Below are 11,493 nucleotides of genomic sequence, written 5' to 3'. Positions count from 1 at the left end.
AATGAACTGTGTTTTAATGAGCTGATAATTATTTTATCACCAAAAGAATTACTGAGTTAATAAAATAGACAGATAATTTACCATTAGATTAATTAGCCTTATTTTCATAATGTAAGATATATTATTTGGCAATTATTCTTTATGTATAATTCGGAGGTATTATTTCTACTAAATAAACAATCCACCCACTGCACCTTACATTTTAAATACTCTGACCGTCCTCTCCACTCTGCATTTAATAAAACTCTCACCAACCACCCCACCAGCAGGCACTCATTCCTCTCACGTTCTCCAGCTCCTACACTCATTACCCTCACGCTTCATCAGCTTCTGCACTCATCACTCTCGCACTTATAAAACAGAGCATTGTCCCTCTGCAAATCAGACGCCTCCCCTTCATTCTTCCTTCTCCTTTCTCCTTCTTTCTCATTCTTTTCCTTTTCTCTCTGCATTCTGAGAGATTACAGGAGTCAGAGTGAGGTAATGAGAGGTGGTGAGATAGTGAGAGATTGAGAAGAGAGGCCATGACATGGCAGACCGAGTGAGAAGAAAGATGAGAGATTAGAGAAGAAAGGGAGAGAAGCTGTCAGAGAGAGACCGAGAGATCGAGAGGGAGAGACCGAGACAGTAGCCTTGAACCACCAAGCCAATCCGGCGGCAACCCAGGGAGCATGCCTGAACCAGTAGCCGTGACCCATAACCGGCGTGACCCAGACCCAGCTGTCCAACCCAGCTGAACCCATAGTGGCCGCTTGAACCCGTGAAGCTCAGCAAACCCGGGGAAGACCTCGGCGAGCCATAATCTTCCGACCAAACCAGAACCTCGAAACCCACCCCACTAGAAGAAACCCGATCCTCTGCAACTCGGCACAATCGGTGGCAGTGACCGTGAAGCCCGATTTAAGCATTTCCCTGCTGAACCCGTGATCCACCAATCGGATCAACCCGTGGACCTGGTGGCCTGGTCCAGCAACCCGAGAAGCCCAATCCGGCGAGCCCGTGAGAACTTAGCCCAAAAAAAAAACCATCCAGCTCAGACCCAGTTCTCGGACCCATCACCCGATCGTGGCCCAGTCCAATTCGGTGGTCCAAAACCCGAATCCATGACCCGGCCCATAAATCGGTTCAACCCAGAACTATTAGCAAACCCGAGACCCAATAACTAAAGCCCATGAACCCATACCCTCGGCCCAAAGCCCACGAGCCAAACCTAGAACACTCAAGCCCATTCAGCAAGCCCGAGATCCATAAGCCCGAGACCCATAAGCCCGAGACCCATAAGCCCATCAACCCGGAACCCCGACCCGCCGGTGACCCGCCGCCGGCAGTGTCTCCGGCAACTCTCCGGCGACTTTCCGGTGACTTTTCCGGCTATTTTTCCGGCGACCAAACTCACCGTTTCGCTGGATTTTCGAGTGAAAATCCTTAATGTGAGTTTCTAAGTTTTTAATTAGCCTAAAAGTATATAATTGCATAAAATCAATTAATTAGTATTTTAGATTATAACGTTCATAATTATGGAATTGAATATTCTTATTATAACTTATTTATGTATATTATATTTTGAAAAATATATATACTCTAAGGTATTGATTATGTTTGATTATTAATAATTAATGAGTGATGTTTAAACTAAGGGCTTGATTAATTATAAAACTCTAGAATTAAAGAACGATTTCATGAGTTTAATCATGTAATGCATTGTTTTAGAAATTGAGTATTATGGAAATTGAGCATGCTGTATTATTATGATTTCTCAAATATATTGGTTGAAATAATTGTTAATATGTTTTGTTAATTGGTTTGGTAATTGGATTGATGTTCCCTAAAAGTGATTAGGTTTTGTTAGAAAAATACATAGGTTTCTTGTTGGTTGATTTCTCTATGCTATAGAGAATGATATTAAGAATTTTAGATTGTACTCGAGTGATTACTTGAGACCTAGATTAGATGTTATTCCAAAGTATTGATTTGCTAATTGATTAAGTAAATATTAAGTTTTAACCATGTTGAGTGTTCATAAATGTAAGTGATTTTCCAATTAATAGATGATCGCTTCTATGTATGTGTCTATGTATAAAAATAGAATTCATGTTGAGGCATGAGTTTCTAGAAAGTAATGATATTGACCTTGTATGCACATGTATATGTGTTTGATGCAGATGATGAATTGAGACAGCACAAAAAGGACTGTAAGTATTTTTATACTTACTGAGGGTAGTACTGGATTTCAATAATGTTGTGTTTATGTTTTATTTTAATTGGATGCGTGTGACTGATTATTGCATACTGTTAATAATCAACCTATTAATATTGGGCGCAACGTCTCCCAAAGGTTCATGATAGAGTTGAACCGGAAACAATAATAATCATATTGATTGGAACGGCTTTCAAAGTACTAGAGGAGGGAGGTCTCCGATAGTGCGAAAACAAGTTAATTAAAATGTAATGTAGAGGGAACGGCCTCGAGAAAGACGCTGACCGGGGGAATGGCCCTTACAAGAGAGGAGTGTAATCACTATATAAACTGTTAAACTTTGCATGAAAATTATCACCACATCATTATGTCATATCCGTGCCTTAAAATAACGCATAAATCATGATGTTGTTGAATGACAGTTAGCTCACTTATGGAACTATGGGATTGTGGTTATAACCACCTTCTCATAGATGATTGTGCAGGCACAGACACTGACGAATATCAGGATTATCAGGAGCCTTATGATGATCCTGGTTTCATAGATGAGACTGTCTAAAGTCCCCTTTTTATGATAGACTTGCGGAACAGTTTATCTTCCATGTCGTATTTAAGTTTTATTTTATGTACTTTCTAGACATCTTATGCTTTATTTTATGGTTTGTAATATGACTACTATTACATAGGACGTGAGCCGTGGTGGCCCTTATGTTATTGCTTTTGTGTGTATTTGTTTGTAAGACCTTTTATTATTATTTTAATGTAAGTTGAGGTATTTCAATTAAAGCTCTATGTGTGTTGAAAGTGAATTGTCCCTATCGATGATGTTTAAAAAAAAAAAAAAATATTGTATTTTTCCGCTGCCAGATTTATCAACTCTGAATGGTTAATGACACGTAATTATCCAGATATAATTACTTACGCTTTTTTGTAAAAAGCGGGTCGTTACAGAGGGGACAAAGGGGAATATTAGAAATAACAAGAGCTTCTTCATGTTGAAACACCTCCTGGAGTAACTTAGAATTCCAAGTTTTAGTGAGTGGGTCAATAAGAGAAGCCACCAGGGAATTACAATCCATAGACTGAGAGCAAGTTTGGACTTCGAAGGTGTGAGGTGTGGGGAGCCAATGATCCCCCCAAATCTTAATACTTTTCCCATCTCCTACCCTCCAGATTAAGCCTTGTGATAACAGCTCCCTGGCTTGCCAAATGCTCCTCCACACATATGAAGGACGGTTTCCTAGAGCAGCTCCTAAAAAATCCCCACTTGGGTAGTACTTAGGTTTAAAAATTTGTGCGGTAAGAGAAGTTGAGTTTTGGATAAACCTCTAACCTTGCTTTGCCAACATAACCTTGTTAAACAGCACTAGATCCTGAAAACCCATACCACCCACAGATTTGGAACGCCTTATTTTCTCCCAACTCATCCAATGGATCTTAGAATTTTTATTCATATGCTACCACAAAAATTTTTGCATCAAGTTGTTAATATCTTTATAAAGCGACATAGGGAGTTGGAACACACCCATACAGTAGGTTGGTATAGCTTGGATCACAGATTTCAAAATCACCTCTTTGCCAACTTGAGATAAGAATTGAAACTTCCAATTTCTAATCTTCTTCCATACCCTGTCTTTGACATAACTGAAAGCCTGTTATTTGGATTGGCCCACAAAAGAAGGGGGTCCAAGATAAGTATCAATCATGTGAGTTTCGTACAACCCCGATAGTCTCAAAATCTCCTACTTCCGCTCCAAGCTAGTATTGCGGCTAAAGAAGAGAGAAGTCTTTTGGAGATTTAGCTTTTTCCCCGATCCCTTCTCGTAAATTCCCAATATTCTCATGATTCTTCTCCATTCAACCGAGTTGGCCTTGTAAAAAAGGATACTATCATCTGCGAAAAACAAGTGACTTAACCTTGGACCCCTATGGGAGGCGGGGATACCAGTAATAGCTCAATTTCTTTTTGCCTGTTGAAGTAGTGCACTAAAAGCTTCACCACAAAGTAAAAAGAGGTAAGGGGATATAGGGTCCCCTTGACGAATGCCTCTTGATGGCTGGATATCTCTGACTGGGCATCCGTTTATTAGAATAGAGTAAGTTACGGAACGAACGCATACCATAATCCACCGAATCCATTGGTCTGCAAAACCCAATCGTTTCATGACAGCCTCCAGAAATGGCCACTCAATGCGATCATACGCTTTACTCATATCGAGTTTAAAGCCCGTTTTACTCCACATTCTAGTTTGCATGGTATTTAGAGTCTCAAAGGCCGCCAGATTATTGTCTGTAATAAGTCTGCCTGGAATGAAAGCGCTTTGGGTACAAGAGATAATATCAGGTAAAACCAGTTTTAGCCTATTGGCCAAAACTTTGGAAATTAACTTATACAGTACATTACAGAGACTTATTGGTCTAAAATCCAAAATAGATTCAGGGTGCTCTTTCTTTGGAATTAAAGCAATATAAGTTTTATTAATTGCTCTATCCAAGGAGCCAGAGTGAAAAAAAATGTAGTACACTTGAGCATACCTCATTATGAATTATAGCCCAATTTTGGTGGTAGAAACTACTCGAATATCCGTCCAGACCTGGTGCTTTTAGCGAGGTCATTTGCTGCAAAGCTACTGAAATATCCTCCATAGTAACATTTGCTAGAAGAAGTTGATTCATCTCAGGAGTAACCTTGCAGTCGAGGGCACCCAGACAACTCTCAATATCTAGTTCGGACCCTGCTTTAAATAGGTTTAGAAATAGGTAATGAAAGCAGCTTCTATTTCTTCTTTGGTTTCACAGAACCGGCCCACCTCATCCTTGATCATCTCTATTTGGTGTCGGTGTTGCTTTTGATTTGCACACTCATGAAAATATTTAGTATTTTGATCCCTATAACGCAACCAGTTCTCTTTTGCTCTTTGGCGCCAGTGTAAAGCTTCCTGTTGCAAAAGAGAATTCAGCTCCTCCTTCACATGAAGCTCCCTATCCAGCAAACCTGAGTTGTCCTCCTTTTGGATTGAGTGGAGCTCTAGGGTCTTCTTTTGAATCTGTGCCGCAATGTTATTGTCATATTTCCTCACCCATTGTTGTAAAACCTTCCTGCAACCTTTCATAGTGCTGGCGATTGTCTTCCAATGATGGTCCCCTCTATGCTTAACCTGCCAGGCATGTTTAAAAACATTGTTGAAATCTGGCCTTTTGGACTAGCTGGCTTCATACCGAAAAGTGTTGTATTTTCTCCACCTAACAACAAAGGACTTAGAAAAATGTACCAAGAGTGGATCATGATCCGAGACTACTCTGGCTAGCACTTCCACCTTAACCATACTGAAATGTTGATTCCATTCAGCGTTAGCAACCGCCCTGTCCAGCCGTTCCCTAGAAAAATCCTCACCATATCTCCCATTGCACCATGTGTATTTAGGACCCGAAAAACCCAGATCAGCTAGATTACAATCTTCCAAGGCCGACTGAAATGCTCTCATTTGTTGATAAGGACGGATGGAACTGCTAGTCTTTTCCGAGGATACTAGAATTTCATTGAAGTCCCCAACACACAACCAGGGGATAGGCTCCATTCTGGATAGAAAGCAAAGGAGATTCCAAGCTTCCTCCCTCTTAGCAGGTTCCGGATGGCCATAAAAGCACGTGACTTTCCAAACAGGTTCATTAGCTCCTTTATGTATCACTGCATTGATATGGCGACGGCTATAATTTTGGATTTCTAGCCGGATCTCAAACTTCCATAGCAGCAAAAGGCCTCAACTGCGCCCTTTACAATCTACCGCGAAACAACTGTCAAACCCCAACTTCCTCATAATATAGTCCACGTTATTCTGCATCATCCTGGTTTATATAAGAAACGCAATATGAGGTTTCTTGTTTCTCACCAGATTGGTGAGAACTTGAACTGTCCGAGGGTTCCCAAGCCCCCGGCAGTTCCAACTTAGAATCATCATGGCGAAGGGCGGGGCTACATGGCAGCCACCGCCGAAAATCTTGAAGCATTTGGTGTTGAGAGAATAGAAGATCTACCTCTCTTTGGAGTTGCCTGCTCACCGGAAGAAACATGCTCCCTTGCCCCTCCAGATTTTACTTCTCTTGGATTCACTTCCAGCTGGTTTGTCTCCTGTTGTCCTCCATGCATATCCTCCTTCTCTACGACGGCCAAATTTAGCTTCATCAATTGGACCCCTCCTGGCGGTATTTGAGACCCGTAGCCAATTACCATATGGGTAATCTTCCTCCGCACCATGCGGCCGACGACATCCAAGCTTACTGCATCCCAAAGGACCATGCTTAATCACTCCACACATGAAGCAGAACCGCGGCAATTTTTCATACTTGAAAGGGATCCAAATGGACCGGTTATGAACGTGTAACATCCGACCCCTTGGAAGGGGTTTGGTAAGATCAAGCCAAACCTTCACCCTAAGATACTCCCCCCATCCTGTCTCTCCCTCCATAACGTCGACATCCTCAACCTTCCCCACTGAAGGCCCCATCTTGAACCCAACTTCACGACCCATGCATGCAAGAGGCAGCTTATACATGCGTACCCAAAAGGCAGTGCTATTGATGAGTGCCAAAAAGTGTATATTTGAACCTCTTAATTTACATTAGTTAAACCTTTAGCTTTGTTATTTTCTGATGCTTTGGTTAGTTTTAGTATTTTTTATGTTTTGTAGGACAATAAAAGAGAAATGATATAATTCAAGCAAAATACAAGAAAATTCGGATGCAGTAGACTACTAGATTTAGACATTTCATGACAGGACCAAACGATATCCGTTTTGAGATTTTCTTAGGTCTAAATTGAAGTTCAAGATGTCAGCTTTCCAACCCAACAAGTTTCAGCCTATTTGGAGATACATACAAAAAGATATGGCTTTTTTAATTTTAGTCGTTGGATCATCCCGAAAATCCAGAAGTTTGTCCATCTCTCTTATTTTTGTTGTCCCATTCCTTCTCTCCCCAAGCTGGGCAGCAGCTCTTCCCAAAAACCTACACAACAACATTTCTCTTCTCCCCAAGCAACAGCACATGTCATTTTCAAGGGCTGGACAGCAGAACCTTCACTTTCTCCACGCCTGGACAACACTTGGACAGCAACCTGCAGCTTCTCCAAGCACACTCCACGCTTGGACAGCACTTGGACAGCACCTTCTGCACTTGGACAGCATGCCTGGCAGCACCTGCAAGGGACAGCAGCTGGACAGCAACCTGCAGCATCTTCTGCGCTTGGACAGCATGCCTGGCAGCACCTGCAAGGGACAGCAGCTGCTGGACAGCTACCTGCAGCATCTTCTGCACTTGGACACCACGCCTGGCAGCAGCTGCTGGACAGCACTACAGCCAAGCCAGACCAGCAGCAGCCCAAAGACCAAGGCAGCAACCGATCCTTTCCTCCTCTCCATTCCTGGCAGCACACGTGAAGTCCCATCCAAGCTGTGCTGGCAGCAATGTTTTGGAGCACAAAAACACCAACACTTCACTAGTTTTAGTCTATAAATAGAAGGAGAGGAGAGAAGAGAAAAGAGAGAGAAAAAAGAAAAAAGAAAAACGGAGGATGAAGAGAAGTGTGAGAGCAGGGGCGTAGCCTCTGCTTCTCTCCTTCTTGGACTATATTTTCCTGCCCCATACCTCTTTTCCTTTGTAAGTGTTTAATTTTTATGCTTTTAATTGGGAAAATTGCACCGTTGGTCCTTGTGGTATGCCATAATTATTTTTTACTCCCTATGGTTTAAAAAATTACTGGGAGGTCCTCGTGGTATGCAATAATTACAAATCGATCCCTGACGTCAAATTCTGTTAAATTTTTTAATAGATTCTGTCAAATGCCACGTCAGCGACACGTGTCGCCATCTTATGGCGACACGTGTCCATCTTAATAAAAAAATATAAATTTATTAAAAAATAAATAAAAATACTTATTTTTTTTTTAAAAAAAAAAAACTGAACGGGTGGCTTGGCCACCCATTTGGGGGTGGCGCGCGGCCACCCCCAAGCCACAGGGGGTGGCCTTCGGGCCACCCCTGGAAGATCCGGGGGTGGCGCGCAGCCACCCCAGTGGCCTGGGGTGGCCATCGGGCCACCCCCTGTAGCTTGGGGGTGGCCAAACCACCCATTCATTTTTTTTTTTGAAATTTTTTTTTTTTAAAAAAAAATAAGTATTTTTATTTATTTTTAATAAATTTATATTTTTTATTAAGATGGACACGTGTCGCCGTAAGATGGCGACACGTGTCGCTGACATGGCATTTGACGAAATCTGTTAAAAAATTTAACAGAATTTGACGCCAGGGATCGATTTGTAATTATTGCATACCACGAGGACCTTCCAGTAATTTTTTAAACCATAAGGAGTAAAAAATAATTATGGAATACCACAGGGACCAACAGTGCAATTTTTCCTTTTTAATTTAAGGTTTTAAGTTTTATTTTTATCATCATGTGTAGTTAAAAGTTCGTTTAGGGTTGAGGATGAAACCTCACCATCGAAGAGAAACTGAGTTTCATGCTTGTTTATGCTATTTGAGTTTATGGGTTTTGATTTCTCATTGTTCTACTTCGATTTTTGAGATGATTTTTTGATATCTCTTGTGATTTCCGGATACAAGTGATGATGTGAAATAGTTTCATTAAATTAATGGCTTGGTTTTTCATCTATCAAAACATTGGATATTCATTGTGTTTCGTTCTACTGATACATTTGATGATTTGGTTTAAACCTGATATCTTTTGTGATTTGTGCAATGAACGGATTCATTGAATGATTTAAATGATTTTTGAAGCAATGTAGAGCATACCTAAGATTTGTATGTGAGAACCTCAAAATATGTGTGATGAGCATGAGATTAGGTTGTTGTGATTTGGTGAGTGTGGATTCCAAAACCCTAAACCCCTTTATTTTCATTATTTTTGTTTATGTTTCATTTTATCAAAAACCCCTAAATTTGAAACTAGGTTAAAATAGAATTAGTTTAAATAGAAATTAATTTTCGCAACACAATTCCCTGTGGGATCGACCTCGCACTTGCATAACGCTATATTGCAAAACGATTCGTGCACTTGCGAGTATATTATAATTTACACATCAGCTATCAAAGTTGATGTTGGCCGGAGAAGTTAACCCATCGAATTCTGCTAATGAAATTAGATATCCATCAAACAACCAGGGTCGTCCTTCCATAATTCTTATTTTATCCTACTCATTATCAAATTCCACGACTAACATGTTATTTCCAATTGCCTGAAAAACCGTTTCCCCCGCGGGTCGCCATGCACGTCTCAGGGGAGCCTTAAGAAAATCTTTAGACACAACCCTGTCCGATAATAGCTTCCCAATCAAACAATATCTTCCTCTAGACACCATTGGTTCAATCTCCGAGGCTTCCAAAGAAACCCCAGAGGTTTCATCCTCCAATAGAGAAAACTTTCCCCGCAGATGTGACAGATCCTCCTCCACCGAGTTAGGCTCCATGCTCACCAAAGAGAAGCAAGGAATGCAACAGAGATTAAATATCTACAGCTCTTTAGTACTGTTCTACAAGTTATTAACATGTATTGACATGTAGTTAAAGCCACGTTAATTTCCTTTTCTTTAAACTGGTCAAACACAAGTCAAAATTTTCATTGTAGATTGTAGTTCTCAGTTAGAGTAATATTCATTACACTTACAACTTTTACAACTACTGATATAGTCATAGAGAAGTAACTAACGTACTGAAACATGATGACAACCCATGTTGTAAAAGGAAAAAATGTAAAAAGTTCAATGATATATTAAAATTGATTATCTGGTTAAAAACTTATTTTTAATAACTGGATAATCGGTAGTTGGTAAAACTCGCAACTGGTCTACCGATTGCGGTTACGGTTATTAAAATGAAAATAACCGAGTACCCCAGTTGCGGTTGCGGTTATGACCAAATAACCACAACCGATTGTACGCCCCTAGAAAAAATCATGTAGCAATCTCAAGGTATGAAGACTGGTTTATGACAACTTAATTAATTCACGCAAGGCGTGACAAAATAAATTGTAAATTACATTTATATGTTTTTAAAAAATAACTAAATTTTGTTGAATTATTTATTTATTGTGTTAGTAATATTTTTTCATATTTTTAATTTTTTTTAATTCATCGAAGAAAAAACATTATCGACCCCTCCTTATCCAAAATCATATAAATTTTAATATTTATATTACTCGCAAGTGCACGAATCGTTTTGCAATATAGTGTTATGCAAGTGCGAGGTCGATCCCACAGGGAATTGTGTTGCGAAAATTAATCTATATTCAAACTAATCATATTTTAACCTAGTTCCAAATTTATGGGTTTTTGATAAAAGAAAACATAAACAAAAATAATGAAAATAAAGGGGTCTAGGGTTTTTGAATCCGCACTCACCAAATCACAACAACCTAATCTCATGCTCATCACACATATTTTTAGGTTCTCACATACAAATCTTAGGTATGTTCTACATTGCTTCAAAAATCATTTAAATCATTCAATGAATCCGTTCATTGCACAAATCACAAAAGATATTAGGATTAAACCAAATCATAAAATGTATTAGTCGAACGAAACACAATGAATATCCAATGTTTTGATAGATGAAAAACCAAGCCATCAATTTAATGAAACTTATTTCACATCATCACTTGTATCCGGAAACCACAAGAGATATCAAAACATCATCTCAAAAAATCGAAGTAGAACAATGAGAAATCAAAACCCATAAACTCAAATAGCATAAACAAGTATGAAACTCAGTTTCTCTTCAATGGTGAGGTTTCATCCTCAACCCTAAACGAAAATATTAGCTACCCATGATAAAATAATTACAACCTAAAACATTAAATTAAAAGCATAAAAATTAAACACTTACAAATAAAAAATGGAAGAACAACTAGAAGAGAGACTTGGTGCGTAAGGGCTGTGCCCCATTCCACACACCCCTTCCTCAGAGAAGAGAGAAATATATACTGCAAGCTTGCCAAAAATTAAAGAGAAAAACAATAAAGAAACGAAATGCAAAATGGTGCCACTGCCCTTCACTTTTCGGAATTCTTGCTGAATCTACAGGTTGTCTCTTTTCTGCTACCCTTTCACGTGATTCTCCACACTTTAGTTCATCCAGCACACACATCTTTCAATGGTCTAACAGGAAACCAAGAAGAAGAAAAATCTGCTGGTCCGTGTGTGTGTCTGCTGGGTGTGCTGCCCTTGTCTTGGACAATTCGGTGCTGGTCTTTGGGAGTTGTTGGACGTGCATGAGCTGCTGTCC

General features: G+C 39.8%; 1 long non-coding RNA gene across 1 annotated transcript; it reads left to right on the top strand.

The window, feature by feature from the left end:
• The first annotated feature begins 1,093 nt into the window (after nt 1-1,093).
• Nucleotides 1,094-2,983, top strand: LOC133873832 (uncharacterized). Its single transcript, XR_009901164.1, has 2 exons — nt 1,094-1,430; nt 2,163-2,983. It is a non-coding gene; the product is annotated as an uncharacterized LOC133873832 (long non-coding RNA).
• Nucleotides 2,984-11,493: the final 8,510 nt, after the last annotated feature.

This window comes from Alnus glutinosa, chromosome 7 (genome assembly GCF_958979055.1).
Source record: "Alnus glutinosa chromosome 7, dhAlnGlut1.1, whole genome shotgun sequence".
Lineage (NCBI taxonomy): Eukaryota > Viridiplantae > Streptophyta > Magnoliopsida > Fagales > Betulaceae > Alnus > Alnus glutinosa.
Note: the sequence above shows the minus strand (reverse complement) of the source record. Positions and strands in the feature narration are given on the sequence as shown.